This window comes from Atractosteus spatula, chromosome 5 (genome assembly GCF_055471065.1).
Source record: "Atractosteus spatula isolate fAtrSpa1 chromosome 5, fAtrSpa1.hap1, whole genome shotgun sequence".
Lineage (NCBI taxonomy): Eukaryota > Metazoa > Chordata > Actinopteri > Semionotiformes > Lepisosteidae > Atractosteus > Atractosteus spatula.
The window spans coordinates 55,532,891-55,548,192 of NC_142710.1; the positions used below are offsets into that span (position 1 = coordinate 55,532,891).

The 15,302-nt window shown below is 39.2% G+C and overlaps 1 protein-coding gene and 1 long non-coding RNA gene across 5 annotated transcripts in view; both read left to right on the forward strand.

Annotated features, from left to right (window-relative positions):
- tmcc1a (transmembrane and coiled-coil domain family 1a) overlaps positions 1–15,302 on the forward strand; it is a 102,940-nt gene that overhangs the window by 27,306 nt on the left and 60,332 nt on the right. The gene's annotated exons all lie outside the window — the stretch shown is intronic.
- Positions 956–9,171, forward strand: LOC148835283 (uncharacterized). Its single transcript, XR_016091067.1, has 3 exons — positions 956–1,077; positions 2,988–3,670; positions 7,632–9,171. It is a non-coding gene; the product is annotated as an uncharacterized LOC148835283 (long non-coding RNA).

Here is a 15,302-nt window from a genome sequence, read left to right on the forward strand (position 1 = left end):
TTCTTCCATTTCAGGGGTTACGTGCCAACCTGTCCTGGCATGCAATGGGTGCAAGGCGGGGTGCACCCTGGATAGGATGCCCGTCCATCCCAAGATGCACACACTCAAACCAGGGCCAATTTTCCCAGAAGTCAGTTAGCCTACCAGTATGTTTTCAGACTGTGCGAGGAAAGTGCAGCACCTGGAGGAAACCCACACAAACCCGGGGAGAACATACAAACTCCACACAGATAGCTTCCCAAGTCTGGAATTGAAATCAGGGACCTAGTGCAGTGAGTCAGCAATGCTAACCACTGCACCACAGTGCCTCCCCAGCTTAAATATCAGTGCAAATAATAACTTTTACATTATTTGCCTCTATTGAGCATGTGCTCAAAGCATCCTGTAGGATTTTATTTGGAAGAACGCCAATTATATGCTTCTATGCTATTTTCAATAAGCTGATCCACCAACATAAGTGCTTGAGAGGTGAGTTTTAAAAACAGAAATATGACATCATAAGTTTATTTTCTTTTTTTCATTATTTGCGCACAACAAAAGCCCCAGGTCCAGAATTAAACTCAGGACCCCATTGTTGTGAGGTAGCAATTGCATACCACTGTGCCACTGTGCTGCTCCATAGAGAACATCTTATATTTAGATTAGCTTGTAACTCTGAATTCATATCTCTCTTATTAGGTTTTGTTGGGCTGCAGTGACCAAATTCCTGGGGTGGGGAAGTAGAAAATGCCAGGTTTCAGTCTATGGTCCAACGTCGGAGCAGGTTTCTTTAGTCCATGTTGCCACAGAGCTGGGGTTGAATGACCTTCCAGTGCAGCAGGTCTCCCAGTTCCAGAGCTGTACAGTGCAGTGCCAGGAGTCACAAGGTTGGCTGCTCTCTCTGACAGTGTCAGGATTCTGCTATGCCAAAAATAGATTTTGTTTAATAGGGCGCTCTACAGCGTTTTCTTTGCAGCTCAGTGCAGTCCATCTTAACAGTGTTCATACTGTATATCTCACGGAAACTATGAGACAAGGAATTGTCACTGGGTGGTTTCCCATTGAGTCTGGGCGATTTCTTCCTCCTTTGTCACTGAGGTAAGAATGGATTTCTGAACTTGAGGAACGTATTGTGGATGAAGCTTCGTGTGGTTTATATGTCAACTGGCCCTGCTGGCGTGGTCAAAGATGCATCTTATTCCCTGAGGTGGATTCTGAAAGCTGCATGTTCAACTCTATTGCGCCGTACAGTAACTGCAGTCTGGTTCTGTTCACTCTGAATTAATTTCAAATTATCTTCAAATTATCATGTTGCTTAAACCCATTCAGTATAGTTAGTAACTGCTGCATCTGAAATATAATGTACAAAATAGAAGCTTACATGTAGTGTTTATCCGTTTTGACTTTGATTTTTGAAATAAAAATTGCAATCTAGAAAAATCACTTTAATGAACTTGTCAAAGTGTAAATAACAGCACTAAGGATGCTGTCTTCTTGTAATTGTGTAAGGAGTTTAACTGAAATTTAAGAAGTTAAGAAGACCATATACAGTACTGTATTAATTCTGACTGGCTGTTTCTAATCTATTTGCTTTTTTGCCAGAAGACCTACAGTTACATTTAATAATTCAGGCACAAACTTGTAATATTGAATAATATGGTACAGTACAGCTATTACCTTCCTCAATTGATAATTGCCTCCCACTTCTAAGTCAAGTGCCTGAACTTAGTCCAAGTGTAACTGCGTCATTTGTCAGCACCTTTGCTCATTGTTCGGGATCTGTATGTTTTCAAATCCATTACTCATTAATTTGGGGTTTATCTTAACACAGTATGTGGTAGAGTTGTGCGTACCTGATTCTCAGATTCCTGACTCATTGTTTACAAAACGGGATGTAAATTAATTCAATCACTCTTGTTCCAGAAGTACTGTAAAACCACCATTTCTGTATAGGTGTGAGGCCAAGCCTTTCCTTCTTTAAACCTTTTCCAGAGAAAGAACAGAATTACAGTGTTCAGGAGTTGTCATGCCATGAGCACTCAATTTCTTGCCGTGTTGATACTTAGGAAAAAAGCCTAGCCTTCCAAAGAAATAATAGGGTTGACCAAAAAAGAGAATGGAAATTGCATTTATGTAGGCCCTAATATTTAGGCATTTGGGGTCATCAGACAGAACTTCACTCTGCTGTAAGGTCTGTTTGGAAACTGGAGCCTATCCCGGCAAGCAACAGACTCAAGGCGGGATACATCCTGGATGGGACAGTAGTCTATCACAGTGCACACACAGACACAAACACACTCGCACCAGGACCAGTTTCCCCAGAAGGCAATTAACCTACCAGTGTGTCTTTGAATTGTGGGAGGCAACCCGTGCAAAAAGTGGGGGAACATACAAACTCCCAAAGGCTGACACACTGTACTTAACCAAAATGAGAAGGAATTGCATGTTTCAATTTGTCATTTGACAGTTTCACAAAATGAACTAATTATGGGTGCTGGCTAGGAGTAACCTCAAATTGTCTGTGTTCTGTTGATAGTATATGTTTAAAACGAAATGCTTATAGAAAAGTGCTGTCTTTTTTCTTTGTACTATAACTTAAGGAGAGGGCCGGGGGAAACAACTTTAGTCCTCTGGCAGCTTCTAAACCAAACAGAGTTTGTGTCATCAGTCAAGTACTTCAGGCTTAATTTAAAAAAACAAACAAACATGCCCTCTCGTTCTTTTCATATATGTTCTACATTACAGGAAATTGGGCTTTTTTAACCATTACAGTGTATGACAATGTCCTTAGGAATCCTTAGGAATCACATATTTTTGGTTGTGTATTCTTTGTTATATACTGTAGCTGCACTGATATGCACATGCCAATATTTACATACTAGAAAGAAATACTTAAAACACAGTATATTCCCTCTATTTAGAGTGTACGTGGAGTGTCTTTTTTTTCTCTTCTGTTTAATAAGGCGGCAACGCACAAACCTTATGCAGTTGCTTTTTTATATCAACAGAGGGATGCTTCAATACATTTGGTGCAGGTGGAGGATGCAATACTGGAGTTCCAGGTCCTAATGCTGGTAACTGGGCTTTTGTTTTTGTCAGGAACCCACAACTTTTCTCTCTCTTCAGCTCGTCCACTGTCACCTGCATCTGACAGGAGCAGGCCTCTCAGGATTATTTGCATTTTGACTAGCTTGTTCCACGAAAGCCCGACTGAAGGTCTTTTGCATCTTAGCATTTACATTTTTAGGTCTCCTGAAGCTGCTCTCCCGTTAACTCCTTGCAGTCCTCTCCCTCTCAGCAGGCAGAGGTTTTTTGCTGTGACCACGTTGGCCTGCAGAGGAGAACTTCTCATATGATCATAGTGTTGACTGGCATTTAGCAGATCAAAACATCTTACTTTTAGTTTTTCTAAACTCTTAATAGAAAATGCATAAAATTGCAATCTTGAAATGCATTAGAACGTGTTTCTACAGTGCATATCCTTTTAAATACCTACTGGGTCACACTTAAATCTGAAATGCTTAAATGCATAACCAAGAAGTTAAAAGCTTTGGCTAGGACTTTTCAGCATTTTTTATGTAGTTATACAGGTTGATCCTCTCTCAAGTGCTTTTTGTGCTGTTATCATTGTTTTGCATACCTGTATCTTGGAGGGATCACTTCAATGACATTGCCATCAAGCCGTGCAAAGGTGAGTGTTTACTATGCCTTGCAAGTCACTTGGAGCAAAGTACTGAAAAAAAGATTGTTACTGACTGTTAGCTGATAAGAGTTTCAATCAAGTTGAGTCACAGATGTAGAACTAAGTGAAGCATGTTGACATTTTGCAGGCTGTTGTTGATTTTAAGTCAATTGATATTATCGTTCTTATAAGTACATCTGCCCAAGACAGGAGACAACCTTGGTTTCACATTCAGTTTCATTCAGGTACAGTAGGCAGCTATTGTAGGCCTGTATGATTTAGAGCAGTGGTTCTCAAACTGTGGTACGCGTACCTGCAGTGGTACGCGGCGTGCCGCCAGGTGGTACGCCAAATGACCCTGGAACTGTGTTGTGTGCGCTGAAAAATCGGGATAATATGGAATCATATTTTGTATTTTTATACGTGTCAAATACGCAGCCTACGTACTACGATACAGTGCGCGCTAATACTTCAGTGGACACAAGAGATACTCTGTAGTTCTATACCACTCTATAGGAATGCGTGCTACGGAAGCAAGTGACCAATTGTATTTAAAAAAAGCTACTGTATCTCCAGCAAATAGGGAGGTAGGAGAATGTGTGTGATTTTGGAAAAATGCCAACGTTGTAAACACAAGAATGCATAGAAATGCGTGCTATGAACGCTGGTAATCTTGTGAGCACAGGAAAGCGTGAAAAATAACAGAAAAATATTTAAGAACTGTTCTAAGTTAATTTGAGAAAAATACACCGAGCGTCTCTGTGTTTCTCTCCCATGCGCATGAAATAAAAACTTAAAATAAACACTGAAATAAAAACGGAAACGTGGAAAAATGCAAGCTTGCGGATTGCTAAAGCAGGTAAGCCCCACACTATTATGTGTGGAGAAAAGGCTGCTGAACAGCTCGACCTGCTACCCCCCCTGAAAGACACAGTCATTCATAGAATTATTGAAATGAAGGATTATATCAAAAGTACGCTGACAGAGCGCATTAAGATGAGCGGATGTTTTTCACTGCAATTAGATGAGTCTGTAGTCGATTTGGCCAATTTGCTCGTTTACGTTAGATACGAGTTTGAGGGTACGTCCCGTGAGGACTTTCTGTTCTGTAAGCCGCTACCCACAGGAACTACAGGAGAGCACGTATTTCAGCTTCTGAATGAATTTATCGAAGAGAATGGCATCGACTGGATAAAATGTGTCGGAGTTTGTACAGACGATGCTAGAGCGATGACAAGCCGACACAGCGGTGTAGTTGAACGAATTAGAGAGGTTGCTCCAGAAATTAATGGACGCATTGCAACATCCACCGCGAGACCTTTGCCGTCAAGAAAATGCCTGACGATTTAAAATCTGTTAGACTGTTGTGAATTGTATCAAGGCTCGAAAATTTAATTCATATCTGCTTTGCTCGACTAAACAGGCTCACCCCTCTCACTGAAATGGTGCTTTTTTATTTTTATTTGTTGTTGTTTTTTTTTCTGTAAAACACTTTGAGAAGCCACATTTTTTTATATCAAACAAAGTTTATTATTATAATATTTATTATATGTATGTGTGAGTGTGTGTGCACACGCGCTCATGTTGGTCATTGAGAATTTCTGGGGTTCCTATGCGATGATGACTTGTAGGTGGTACTTGGTCCAAAAAGTTTGAGAACCACTGATTTAGAGGTATCATTATTCACTCACATAGCAGTGCTAATTTTAGGTCCTGTCTTTTAGACTAAAATCCTTGCCTAGAGACCTTATGATGTAATAGTTTCTTGTGAAGCAATAGACTAATACATTTAGGATGTGAGCTACAAGTATGTACATGTGAACCCAGATGAAAGGTTGCAAATAAGAAGATACTGTTCAACCCATCTTGCTTGTTTAGTAGTTTAGTAGTCAAGTTAATCTACAATTTAATTTGCCTGTACTAATAAGCCAGATATTGGGTCTCAGCCACCTGACTACGAGGCCAAACTCCTTCATGTGTTTCCTCTTCCCTTCTTAAATGAATGTCCTTTTGATTTCCAGTTGTGTCCTTGCTTGGCTGAATGTGAACTAGTTTCATGTGCTGACTCCTTATGATTTTATACACCTGTGTCAAATCTCACTGTGTTCTGTTCTGGACTGAAAATATTTATCTTCATTAACCTCGCTGTATATGTTGATGTAAGTATTTAGTCTATGTGCTAAAAAAAGTTTTAAACATGGTATCGTTTGCTGTCAGAGCACTGGCTTAGTCTTTTGCTTCTCCAATGCATCAATGTAGAAGGTAACTAACTTATAAACTATTTATTCAACGATTTTAACTATTTTAAACTAGGTACAATTTGCAAAGCAATATCACATTCAAATGAATCTTTCACTGTAGATCTGACATTGTTTTTTGCACCTAAATGACATTTTAAAGAGAAAATGCTTTCAAAACCTCAGCATTATATTTTATTCAAAACATTTGCATATAATATAGGATATACAGGATATGTATGCAGGATAAATGCAGTTAGTTAAGAATACAGAAAAACAATGGGGCCATATAATCCCATATAGTAGAATAGTCCATATATGTCAATATCTATTTTTAGATAAGATCAACTTTATTGTCCCCTTGGGGATATATTTATGGACACACATTGCTTCTGTACTTCTGAATATATCGCAAAACATTACTGTACATCATGTGACATATTACACATACATAGTAAGGAGGAATGCTGCTTCACTCCCATAACCTTCATTGCTTTTTTGACAAAATGGGTGATTTTTTATCTTAATTGAACAGATAAATTACCAAACCGCACTATTATACCATATTTAATAATGCTCTCAATTACAGCATGGTGAAATAGGATTACTATTTCCTGTCTAACTCCAAACACCCTTAATATTTGTAAAAAATACAAAATGCTGAACTGTGGAGCAAACACTCTCAATCTGAATTGTCCAGCTCAGGTTGCAGTCTATGTATATTTCTAAATACTTATATAAATTACTCAGATTAATAAGTTTCTTCAGAATCACTACATATGAATGGTCACCGATAGCTTTGGGATCAAACACCATTTTGTTCTAGTTTTTTCACATTCAAAATCAGGTTACATTAGTCACAAATGTCACAAATCAGTTACATTGCCCAAATCTAGGAATTTATGACTTACAGCATACATAGACAAACTACCAAAATAAAATACTAGGTTGACCTGACCTTTTTTATCCCGAGCAGTGCATATGTAACACCACCTCATAAGCATTGCAGCTTTACTGGAACCAGAGAAATGCAAAAGCAGATTGGTTTATCCCCACCAGAGTAAATAAGCAGGGTTATAATATTCCAGCATGAGGGAAGGATGCAACCAACCTCTGACTTGATGACTGAGAGTGTTTGTTGCCACCATGAATACAGCATTTATTGTGTGTCCCAGCAAACTGCCTTTCCAGAACTATTGTGATTCAATGCATAGTCCTCTCGCTGGGAGATAACTGTCTTATATGGATCTAGATAAATTACCTAAACCTCTGCAGTTGCTTGTCTTTTTCCCAAGCAAGCACATCCATGTGCTCTGTATTAAAATGTATTTTAGCATGGCTTGGGCTCCACTCCATCATCTGGATGTTGTTGTTGGCTCTTTTCAGCCTTGATTGATTTCTCTGCTTTAGCACTGTGACAGAGTTAGTAAAGAAAAGGCCCTCTTGTAATCTGTGCTGCTCTTGTCGTGACGTGCAGCATGGGGTGGTCTCACTGACAGCACTAAAGATCAGTTTTGTGCTACAGAGTAATTGTTTTCAGTTGTATTCATATGTTGTGTGTGTGGGGGGGGGGGTAAATTAACTCAGTTTATTTGGCATATGCACAAGTGCAATGAAATGCTTGTATATTTTTACAGTGCTTGTATATATTTTTTTACAGTGCTTATATTTTCACAGTGCTTTGCAAAAGTATTCACCCCTGGTAAAGTTGCCTATTTTGTTGATTTGCAAAGGATTCATGCACAATGCATCAACCCATCTTTATCCTGCGGGGGAGCCAGAGCGCATCCTGACGAGCAATAGGTGCAAGGCAGTTTACACCCTGGACGGGACACCAGTCCAGCAGAGGAATTGAATTCAATTGAATTGAAACTGGGAATTGAACCCAGGGCCCCAGTGCAGTGAATTTGATGTTTGATGTCTCATTGTCAGCCAAGGGTAATACCATTTCTCATCCCTGGCTGTGGAGGGATGGTGCACCCTTCTCCAGCCAAGCAGACTGCTGCTGAAATATTAATATTAATGTTTGGGTAAAAGCACCAGAGCTTATTTTGGTTTTATTGTTTGAGTTTTTCCATTTTCTGATTCTTTAAAGTCTGTTAAAAAGTCAATATTTTACTTCAGATGCTTTTAGGATTCCTCTCCGAATTGCCACCCCCCACTCTTAGGGAGCACAGGGCCCCTAATGTGCAAATATGCTTTTGAGGGGATGCAGACAAAGGCCTGTGCTTTGCTCATGTATTGTATATTTTCAAACCGATTTCTATACATGAATGGAATCAGTTGTAATGCACATACACTTGGAGCCATAACCAACTGAGATGAGAGCAGCAGAAGCTGGCTTCTTTAGAGGTTCTTAGCCCCTAATTTGCCTTTAATGGGATGTGGGACTCACCAGCAGTAATTGAATTGATTATCTGTAAGCCAGGCCACATGTAGGAAGCCTGGAGTTGTGTTAAGTCACATGGGATCAGTGCAAGAAAAAGTGCTATCTGAAAGAGTGTATTGGAGATCCAGCGCCCTTCACTGGGCACTTGTTATAGTACTGTGGCACTTCCTCTGTCTCTCTGGCTATCTCTCTCCTACTGGCTCTTTTCTCTCTCTCACACTGTCTCTCTCTCTCACACTGTCTCTCTCTATCCATCTGTCGCTTTCCCTCTGTCTCTCTCACACTGCCTCTCTCTTGCTGGCTCTTTTCTCTTCCTCTGTCTCTCTCACACTGTCCCTCTCTCTCTCTATCTGTCCTTGCACTGTCTCTCTCTCTCACACTGTCCCTCTCTCTCTCTATCTGTCCTTGCACTGTCTCTCTCTCTCACACTGTCTCTGTCTATCCATATTTCTGTCTCACTCTCACACTGCCTCTCTCCTGCTGGCTTTCCTTCTCTACCTCTGTCTCCCTCCTTCTGGTTCTCCTTCTCACTCTCTGTCACTCTCTCTAGCTATCCTTTCCACTTTCTTTACTTGTTTCTTATCATGTGAACTTAAAATCCTGGGTCAACAGCTGTGTTTTTTGTAAGAGATTTTACAGATTGCAAATGTGTTTTTTTTGCCTGTTTTTCTTTGTTGATTTGTTTCTCACTAATAAATATACCTCCATTCCTGTTCAGCCTGTTCTGCTAGAAACTAAGAATGTTTATAAACTTCTGGATAAAATTTTGATTTTTATTTGTTGTCTTCTGGTTGAACTGACTTGATTTTTTTAAATGTTAATGTGGTATGTTACAATAATGAGAGAGACAGTCATCTTTCTGTTTGAATAGGTCTTAATATAAAGTTTTCATCACTGCAATGGCTTTTATTAAAGTTCAAACTTGAAAGAAATCAAGCTATATTCTTTCCTGACCACAAGAGGGGGCACCTTGATTGGCTTTACATTGGAGTAGTAAATCTCAAAATCTGAATTGGGTACCTGTTCTTCATTTAAAGGATGTGAACTAATTTGCAAAGATGTTTATAACTTGATTTTACACAGCCATGAAAACATTTCTATTATTAGAATTATACTTCTTTTTAAATAATGTCTGATTAAGTCCTATCTGTCGTTTTATTTAGCTATATTACCATCGAACTGACCAGATTCATATCTTATAAGTATAGGTGTATTATTCCTTTTACACATCAAATTCAGTCACGCTTTTCTTTAATGAAAAAATGTGAAAGAGTAAAATTCAATATTTAGGGATCCCCCCCATGCGCACACCGGGGGTAATGTAGAGTAGTAAGTAAACCTCTGGACTCATAACCGAGATGATACGGGATCAAGTCCCCAGACACTTGAGAGAAGTACTTTACCCCAGTAGCTCCAGTCCACCCAGCTGTATAAATGCAGCACAGCAGTTCTGAGGATTAATCCTTGTGATGAACTGATGTCCTGTCCAGGCCTGGAGTCATGTGCTCTCTTGACCAGCATCTTAGATAAAACACAGAAAAAGTGCTGACCTACACATCTCAAACGCTATGACTGGGAGATGTGTCTGTATAGCTCTCTATATATCAACTCTGTTTGTTTGCAAGAGCACTTTGACCCGTTTTTGTGCTGTGTATGTGTGTGATTTTATCCGTGGAGCTGTCATGAGAGGGGGAAAGTAGTGGTCAGCCACTGCTTGTTCAAGTCAGGACAAAGTGCTGCAGACGACCAACGTAAGGTCTACAAGGACAAAGGTTGTTCTCCTACTTTGTGGTACTACATATGATTTTTATTTATTATTGAAAGCAGACAAAGACTAAAGCCATTTAATTGGTATTTGAAGTTACTTAAACTCTAGTCAAGGAATGCATTTATATCACATTTAAAGGATAGGACAGAATTGAATAAGTGTCAGTTAATATGATGCAAGTAACAATTAATTTAATAAACTTAGGAAATCACATGTCTGTTTTTAAAACTCACCTCTCAAGCACTTATGTTGGTGGTTCAAGTTAATCGAAATAACACAGAAGCATGTAATTGGTGTTCTTCCAAATACAATCCCACAGGCTGCTAAAAGCTCATGCTCCATAGAGACAAAAAATGTAAAAGCTATTATGTGCAATGATATTTAAGCTGGGGAGGCACTGTCATGCAGTGGTTAGCATTGCTGCCTCACTGCATTGGGGCCCTGGGTTCAATTCCAGACATGGGAAGCTATCTGTGTGGAGTCTGTATGTTCTCCCTGTGATCCCCTGGGTTTTCTCCAGGTTTCTGTCCATAGTCCAAAGGCATGCTGGTAGGTTTATTAGCTTCTGGAAAATGTAGCCCTGGTGTGAGTTTGTGTGTGTCTGGGTTTGTGTCTGTGTGTGTTCTGCAGTGGACTGGTGTCCCATCCAGGGTTGTACCCTGCCTTCCAGCCGTTGCTTGCTGGGATAGGCTCAGGCTCCCCCGTGACTCTGAGTTGGATGAAGCATTTAGAAAGTGGATGGATGGAATATTTCAGCTACCTTCCACTATACTTTTTGGGATGTATGTTTGTGCCTAAATAAAGACCAATCCCCAGATCTCACATCTGTGGAACCAGTGCAACACGCAGTTCAGTTCTCAGCATTACCTCCATTGAAGATGATCCTGCTAGATAAATTGGATAGGATTGGACTGGAAACATTTCTAAACCTTGTGGTGTATGTACCATGTTATGCCTGAGCTGTTTGTGCAGCTCACAGAATTTCACAACATTGTCTGATGGAGGTTCCTAATATTTTGGCCAATAAGCATATTTCCTTATTGTGAGTTGGGTGACTAAAGTTAACCTTCTGAAGGCTGTATCTGTGAGAATACGAGTGGTAGGTCTTGACAAGTGGGCACACGGTATACCAAGGCTTTAAATGCCAGTTGTATTTACTATGAGGCAATTCCTGTCTCTCTCACTGTTTATGGTAGTTTATCTTAAAAAACAGGTGCGAAAATAATTTGGATGAAGACCCTCAAATATTACAAAAGCTACCAAAAGATGCTTCCGTATTCCACTTGGGATTTTTTCTTGGGATTTCTGTGTCGATTTTACATCAGAAACCTTTTGACACCTTATGTCGTTCAGCTGCAGATGTGTCCTTGGCTCATGTCTAGACACAGTCCTTCAGACAATCACAGACGCAGTAGAGTAGAATGGAGCCATCAGGTTCATGATCACGTGGTAAAGAAGCCTGCAAAGGTCTTTCGTTTTAAAGCAATTCCAGTTACAGTGAACAGAATTATGATAATGCTTAGCTGCAATATTTTTTTTCAATTTACGGTGTTTCCTCACCTTGATATTTTGCCCTAATTTAAAGCAAATGAATCAATGGATCACCAAAACCCTTTTAGGACCTTAATACCATGTTGTAAATTCACAGGTCACTAAACATGACCACTGTATTCCATTTTTCTTGTCATTTAAGGTGTTAAATGTTTTTTTCAATGAACAATAAGAGTAAGAGTTTTTGACCCTATAAGAAAATTAAAATACAGGTTATTTTCTCCTTGCATTTCAAATAGTGGCCTTTAAAATATATTTATATTGTAGTACAATTAGTTTTGGCTGCACTTGGAGCCCTGGTTAAGTTCCAGACGGTGCAGTCTGTGTGGAGTTTGTATGTTCTCTTTGTGTTCACATGGATTTCCTGCACATGCTATGGTTTCCTCCCACAATCCAAGTCCACGAGTCTAGAGTCTGATCCAGAGTGTGTCCTGCCTTGTTCTCATTGCTTCCCAGGATAGACTCCAGCTCCCCCATGACCCTGAATTGGAAGAAGCAGTTAGAAAATGGATGGAAAATTTGTTTTCTTTGCAAACCAAGGTTCTTTCAGTGATGGAATCCTGCCTATGCCACAGTGTCACATTCTCTTAAAGCCTGGCAGAAAGCACTTGGGTGAAAGCTGACAGTCTGAAAGTCTGAATACTGTGTTTCCATAACAATGATAGTTGTAACCTTGACTGATGATGAGTGCAAAGTCAGAAGATGAAAAATACAAACTATCTGTAGATGTTGCCGGCGTGCTGTGTCTTCGTGTCTTGTTGCTATGCTAGTGTTTTCACATTGTTTCCCAGATCAAATGATGTTCAGCTCCCATTCTGGTGAACCACTGTACTTCAAAGCGTGGGCAAGTGAGCAGTGAGCCTTCCTCAGAAACGGCACCTGTGGTGAACACGTCCAAGGACTTTGCAGGTGCTTGTCAATATGTATGGGAAAGAGAGACAAAAAGTCTCATCAAAGGCTAAGTGTTACCCTATTCTTCCTAGCCAAAGCAAGCTGAGAGAAAGCTCTGCATTTTTTTGAATAATGAGATGTAACAGAAAGGGAAATGTTTTTGACCCGTTGTTTTGAGGATTCTTTTCTTTCATTGTTCCTGTAAGGATGGGAAGTTCTAATTATCTAAACATTCTGATCGTCTCCCCAGTGAGATGGCATAATACACCAGAATTATGCATTTCAATATTTATCCATATTCCTTTGTTAGAAGCAATATTGTGTTGCTCTTGTGCGAGAGTAAAGGTTTATATAATACCAGGTTTTGTTTGCACAGATTCAGTGGTACTTTCTAAACAGATGTCCTCAAATGATTGGAAAACTGCAGCTACTTTTCTCTTTACCACAGTCGGAATTCTCTGTGCTCAGTAAAGATTTTAAAACTAACATCGTTAAAAATATTGATTGTAATTTATTTTTCTTGCAGTTTGTAACACGGCAAATAACCAGTTAAAACAACATCATAAGTATCTTGAAGATACACTTTTTATGTGGGCAAAATTGTATTCCACTGGAGTCATTGTTGAAATACACTCCAAGAAAACAGAATGGTTGTCTAAATTGTGATAATCTAGTTCCCATTCACCACCCTGTTACGTTTAATTGATCTTCTTAGTGCATGGTTTGCAAAAATAGTTGCCGGATCCCTATTAATAAAACAGTCTCATTTTATGAGTTCATTCACTCTTTTGAGTGAGCTGCTATAAAGCTTGAGAGAGCCTGCTTTGAGTGGGTTATTAAGCCCATGGTAATCATCTCTATAAGAATCTTAGTTTACTGTAGAAACATTCTGTTTCCCAAATTAATATGCAGAAATCAAAGTCCTTCTTTTAAACCTATTTTCTTTTTTTACTGAAATTGCTTATCATTATTCATGTGGGCTAGGTGTGCCCACCAAGGATATATACTGATATGTTGAGTACAGAGTCTTGAAGGAGACTAAACACATTTTCGTTGTTTTTTTGACATTAGGATTTGACATTACAGTGTAGGTCCTGTGCTGGTAAAAAGAATGATGGCTACCTGAGTGTCCTCGGCATGCCTAGAACTGTTCTGTGTGTACAGGTGTTCGAAAGGCTCTGTTATACTGTTATACTTATGGCCTTCTGAAGGGCAATGGATAGTTATGTAGCTATAGCATGGTATAAAAAAGTAAACTAATTGGTTTTAACTCTGCCTTTTGACCTCCTCAAAACACTTCTGTATCTGTTAACCTGCAATAAACTGTCAGCCTCTAAAATGATCAATATTTCCAGGAGGTGGAAAGTTACTGATTGTCAGTAACCCTCACTACGACTGCACCTCCATGCCTCAGCATTTATGCTGTAAAATGGACAAATGATCAAGCACCATTCATGGATCATCTCAATGAGTTTGGCACCATAGATCCTAGTCCGGACAGGAAAACACTCTCTGTACAGCCCAAGTAAAATGATTCCTATAGCACTGAATGTAATTAACATCAAAAACACATAGGGCACCACCAATGCTAATTGCTTTGCAGCAAGTTGGAATAAAGTGGTTTCACAATTAAGTGTGGTCCTGCGTTTGGGCATGCAGGAGTGTGAGATGGCAAAGAGCACCTGTTTCCAGAGTGGTGTGGTTCCTCGAAACATATCACCTGACAATGATACCCCACTGTACAGTGTTCTAATCCTGACCAAATAAACACAGTGGGCATATTGTTACTCCCTGTCTTAGGGACAGGTTTAAACTTGTAATTACAGTATTAAAGTGCTGTGCTGTAGAACATACTGGCCAGGATCTGCAACCTTATGCAACGGGGAAAAAAGCTGTAAACAAGGCAAACTTTGGTTCTCTGCAAAACTTTAAGCTTTTTGTTTTTGTTTGGTTTCTTAAAGGCCTTCAGCTGACATAGAAACCTAGATCTTTAAGCAGGCTGTGCGGTGGAATCAGGCTGCACTTATGTTTTACACATTACATTTTAGTTTTTAGGAACAATAAAACTCTTGGTTTACTGTTAAAATATTTTAATTAAGAGTATTAAGCACTTTTATTCCTTGAATTCTAGGATAATGATTTGCTGATCCTTCATCTGTGGTTGAGTCATCGTCATGTAGGTGCCCACTGACAGTGCTGTTTGTGGGAAAATGTAATAAATGAAGTCTCAAATACTTTTGCAAATAATACAAGATTGAGACCAATGTATAGTTAAGAAAAAGACATGTAACATTAATGGCCAAACTGGACACTTTCTCTGATATGACCTCAATCTTTAATCATCTTTTCTTATAACCCATCCAGAAGAGTATTTCTCAGAAAATGTTTGATAATAATACTGAAGTAAATTTTGCTGTTAAAATAATATTACTTCCAAATGTTACTTTGTTCATCCCACAATTGTGTTCAGTTCTAGAAGATTAATTGTGTATTTACTAAATGCTGCAAGTTACCAGGCCTCAAAAATAGTAGGTATTGCTCATGGTAGCAAGGGTTAAGAAATATTACGTCATCATAAAACAAAGCCTATTCACACCACGTAGACTAAGACTACCATAGGAAGCTTAGTTGGAGGATATAAGAAACCCTTTTTAAATTTTCTGAGGTCACAGTATTGTTTTCTGAAATCTTTTAGGTCATTGATTAAAAAGCTGGCAGTTACTTAGATTAAATCATTTAAGGAAATAATCAAACAGCAGTTTACTTCAAATTCATTTTGTATACTGTAGCTGAGCATTTGTTTAT